Source organism: Monodon monoceros, unplaced genomic scaffold (assembly GCF_005190385.1).
Source record: "Monodon monoceros isolate NGI ecotype Baffin Bay Population unplaced genomic scaffold, NGI_Narwhal_1 Super_Scaffold_6, whole genome shotgun sequence".
NCBI classification, from domain to species: domain Eukaryota; kingdom Metazoa; phylum Chordata; class Mammalia; order Artiodactyla; family Monodontidae; genus Monodon; species Monodon monoceros.
Window position 1 is genome coordinate 42,332,814 of NW_021703783.1, and position 5,324 is coordinate 42,338,137.

Below are 5,324 nucleotides of genomic sequence, written 5' to 3' on the forward strand. Positions count from 1 at the left end.
AGGGAAGCCCAGGAAGCCCTTTTTTTGCTTATTGATATCCAATTGTTACAGCACTATTTGTTGAAAAGACTATCCCTTCTTTATTGCATTTCTTTGCCCTTTTGTCAAAAATCAATTCACTATATATTTGTAGGACTATTTCTGGACTCTTTTCTCTTCCATTGATCTATTTGTCTATCTTTATGCCAGTGCCATATTATCTTGATCACTGAGGCTTTATAATAAGTGCTCCCTCAGGTTGTACTCCTGGCTAATTCCTTCTCATCCTTGGCCCTCAGCCAAGACCACATTACTCTTAGAAGCCCTCTCTGACACCTCCAAACAAGAGTGGCTGCTCCTTTCTGCTCTCCCATTGCACCTATCCCAGCATTGGTCTCCCTTTATGGTTACTGATGGCTTGTCTCCCTTTCCATATAGATCGTAAGCTCTTTGAGGACACCACCTCCAGGGGTCCCAGAAGCACAGTTTGAAAAATATTGCAAACAAAACAAAACGAAACCACACACACAAATGCTATAATTGCAGAATAGCTCCAAAAGCAGAGAATGTGACACTGAAGAAACCAAACCGTTGGCTGTTAGGAAGTATCATCATGTAACCATGTAATGGGAATAATTCCTCTGCTGATGTTAAGAAGGAGATTGAGAGTGCAAATACATAAGGTGCAAAAATGCTGGTATTGAAAACCGAGCATAGAAAAGTTGAGGACCCTTATTTTAACCACCTAGAATGGCCACTGGGGACAGAGGCTTAGAATCTGCTGCCCAGATCCTCTGAGGACTTTCCCTTCCAGCCCCTGTTCCACTGGAGCGGGTACGCGGGCCTCCCACTGTTGTGGCCTCTCCCGTTGCGGAGCACAGGCTCCAGACGCGCAGGCTCAGCGGCCATGGCTCACGGGCCCAACCGCTCCGCGGCATGTGGGATCTTCCCAAACGGGGGCATGAACCCGTGTCCCCTGCATCGACAGGCGGACTCTCAACCACTGCGCCACCAGGGAAGCCCAAGCCCCTAGGTGCTTTTACCTCCCAACTCTGGCATAGTTCAAATGTACTTTGCCTTCTGTATGAAGTTCATGATTTTCTGGTTACTCCTGCTCTCCCATTTCTAATCTTTTTTTTTTTAACATCTTTATAGAGGTATAAAGATATAATTATATATCTTTATATATAAGGTATAATTGCTTTACATTGTTATGTTAGTTGCTGCTGTATTACAAAGTGAATCAGCTATATGTATGCATATATCCCCTCCCTCTTGCATCTCCCTCCCACCCTCCCTATCCCACTCCTCTAGGTGGTCACAAAGCACCTGAGTTGATCTCCCTGTGCTATGCGGCTGCTTCCTACTACGTATTTTACATTTGGTAGTGTATATATGTCAATGCCACCCTCTCACTTCGTCCCAGCTTACCCTTCCCCCTCCCTGTGTCCTCAAGTCCACTCTCTACATCTGCGTCTTTATTCCTGTCCTGCCCCTAGGTTCTAATATTTAAACACAATAAATTGTTTTGATTTGGACCTATCCAATTCCAAATTCTGCCTTCTTTATTCTTCGCTCAGCTGTCTCCTAAAGTGAAAGTGCCAATCTATGTATTTCTTTTTAAAAAACATTTATTTATTTATTTATTTTTGTCTGCGTTTGGGTCTTTGTTGCGGAGCATGGGCTTTAGGTACGCGGGCTTCAGTAGTTGTGGCTCGCGGGCTCTAGAGCGCAGACTCAGTAGTTGTGGTGCACGGGCTTAGTTGCTCCGCAGCATGTGGGATCTTCCCGGACTAGGGCTGAAACCCGCGTCTTCTGCATTGGCAGGCAGATTCTTAACCACTGCACCACCAGGGAAGTTCTGTGTATGTATTTTGAGCAGCACCTATCCCCAGCAAAAGAATCAACATCAGTTACTTCTGTGGGACAGTCCCTCCTAAGTTAACTCAGGAGACCAAAGTATAAAACTGAGGGTTGTTTAATCAAAACAGGATTAGGGCTGAAGTAGTAATTTGCCCCTCTCTACTCTAGGGACAATTTTATCTAGGAAAAATCGTTTCTGTATAAACACAGCACACCCTCTATTACTCTATAAGCAGGATACCTTCCTACTAACCTTTCTAAATTGTCATTTAAAAAAACAAAAATGAATTTGCAAAAAAAAGCATTTGCTGTGTTTGTACATGGAACAGTTCTGGAGGATTCTCAAGAAACGGTAGCAGTGGTTGCCTCCAGGCTGTGGACACTGGTCCAAGCCATCATCGCCTCTCACCTAGATTACAGCAGTGACCTCATAACTGGTCCTCTTGCCCCTACTCTCACCCCTTATGGTTCATTCACTACACAGCAACAAGACTTGATTATTTAGACAAATAAACCCAATCCTGTCACTCCCCGACTCAAATCCTTCTAATAAGCCTCGTTTTGCAATTAAAGTAAAATCCCAGCTCCGTGCTGTGAATGTGAGCCTCTGCATGATCTGGCTCCTCGCTTCTTCTCTGACCGCCTGCCCAGGACCCTCTCTGCTCCAGCCACATGGACCTCCTTCTTTCTGTTCCTCAGACACTCCAAGCTCATTCCTACCTCAGGGCCTGTGCTCTTGCGGGTTGCTCTGCCAGGAATGCTCTTCCTTCAGATCAACCACAACTGGTCCTTCTTGTCATTCAAGGCTTGGTGCACATGTCACCCGACAGAATCCCCTTCTGAGGATTCTGTCTAAAGAAGCCCCTCCCCAGGCACACCAGTGGTCACTTCCCCAGTGCCTTGTTTTGTTTATGTCATGCCACTTACTACTGCAGTTATTTCTTGAGTTGTCTGTTGACTGTATACCCTCCCTAGAATGTAAGCTCCTTAAGGGCAGGGGCCTTATCTCGTTTTACTACTGCTTACTCAGTGTTTAGAACAGTGCATAGCACTGAATCAATGAATGATGTCTGAGGTCACATAGGAAGGTTTCAGGTCGTGGGCTGTTTTGTTAGTTCCCACGGTTGCTGTAACAAATTACCACAAAGCTTAAAACAACACAGATTTATTATCTTACAGTTCTAGATGTCAAAAGTATGAAATGGAGGCTTCCCTGGTGGCGCAGTGGTTAAGAATCTGCCTGCTAATGCAGGAGACATGGGTTCGAGCCCTGGTCCAGGAAGATCCCACATGCCGTGGAGCAACTAAACCTGTGCACCACAACTACTGAGCCTGCGCTCTAGAGCCCAGGAGCCACAACTACTGAAGCCCGTGCTCTGCAACAAGAGAAACCACCACAATGAGAAGCCCGTGCACCGCAACGAAGAGTAGGCCCCACTCACTGCAACTAGAGAAAGCTCGCATGCAGCAACGAAGACCCAACACAGCCAAAATTTTTTTTAACAATTTAAAAAAACAGGGCTTCCCTGGTGACGCAGTGGTTGAGAGTATGCCTGCCGATGCAGGGGACACGGGTTCGTGCCCCGGTCTGGGAAGATCCCACATGCTGTGGAGCAGCTGGGCCCGTGAGCCACGGCCGCTGAGCCTGCGTGTCTGGAGCCTGTGCTCCACAACGGGAGAGGCCACAACAGTGAGGGGCCCGTGTACCACAAAAAAAACAAAACAAAACAATTAAAAAAAAACAATAAGCAAAAAACACAATTAGAACAAGGGAGGGACTTCCCTGTTGGTCCAGTGGGTAAGACTCTGCTCTCCCAATGCAGAGGGCCTGGTTCGATCCCTGGTCAGGGAACTAGATCCCACATGCATGCTGCAACTGAGAGTCCGCATGCTGCAACGAAGATCCTGCGTGCCACAACTAAGACCTGGCACGGCCTAAATAAATAAATAAATATTTTAAAAAGAAAAACAGGGGAATGACCCTGGCATAAACTACGTGGTCCAGAGGACTGACTGCAGTGAGAAGGACTCTGGGATCTCCCCTCTGCTCAGGACACGGGGCTGTCATTCTAGCTGAAGGCTTTTCTCAAACTGACCCCTTTAAACATAGGCAGTTCATTGTATGTCAATTATGCCCCAATAAAGCTGTTTAAGAAGAAATGTCTTTCTCCATAAAGAGACCATCTGGACCAATCCCATCATATCTCCCCTTCCTTCCTTCCTTCCTTCCTTCCTTCCTTCCTTCCTTCCTTCCTTCCTCCCTCCCTCCCTCCCTCCCTCTTTCCCTCCCTCCCTCTCTCCCTTCCCTCCTTCCTTCCTTCCTTCCTCCCTCCCTCTCTCCCTTCCCTCCTTCCTTCCTTCCTTCCTCCCTCCCTCCCTCTTTCGCTCCCTCCCTCTCTCCCTCTCTCCCTCCCTCCCTCTCTCCCTTCCCTCCTTCCTTCCTTCCTCCCTCCCTCTCTCCCTTCCTTCCTTCCTTCCTCCCTCCCTCCCTCTCTCCCTTCCTTCCTCCCTCCCTGCCTCTTTCCCTCCCTCTCTCTCTCCCTTCCTTCCTTCCTTCCTTCCTCCCTCCCTCCCTCTCTCCCTTCCTTCCTCCCTCCCTGCCTCTTTCCCTCCCTCTCTCTCTCCCTTCCTTCCTTCCTTCCTTCCTCCCTCCCTCCCTCTCTCCCTTCCTTCCTTCCTTCCTTCCTTCCTTCCTCCCTCCCTCCCTCCCTCCCTTCCTCCCTCCCTCCCTCCCTTCCTTCTCCCCATTCAGTCCAACACTGCTGTATGCCTCCTTGCCCCACCACAGTCCAAGCCTGTTCCCTCTGCTCTAACTCCCTCCTCTGTGCTCCTCTGAATCCCCACTTTGTGATGAGCACCCTCGGAAGACTCCTTTGTCTCTTGACCTTAACTGAAACCTACCTGTGTCTGTCCAGAGCACACCTCTTTGCTGGCTGCCTTCTCCAGGTTTCTCTCATACTCCAAATAACTCAGGTGCAGGGGGTTGGGGTGGTGTCCCATTTGCTCCTTAATGTCTTACAGACCACCCACTACTCCCTTCTGCTGGCAACCCCTCTGCTCTTTACAGACTCACTCAGTCAGGCTCTGACACCCTCTCCCTCCATGATGCTCTTGTTCGCCCCTCAGGTCACTGACTCTTACTCACTGAAAACTTCAGCTCCTGATTCACTGTCTTCTTCTGCAGACCATCCTCTTTCATTATTCTTAGTGCCCTCAACATCCATTTGGATCTCCCATCTAATACTCTGACTTCTCAGTTTCTTGACCACCTTGCCCTCCATGATCTTTCCTCTATCCCACCAGTCATAACTTAGACCTTGGCATCACCAAAAAACTGTGCCATCTTAGAAACTTCAAACTTAGCTCTCCAATAACCACCTCACCTTCAGGTCACTGGCTCAACCATGCTTACCTCAATAGTTTGTCTCCTTCACATTCACCTCCAATCCATAGATCCTACTATTTCCTGAGCATCCAACAGT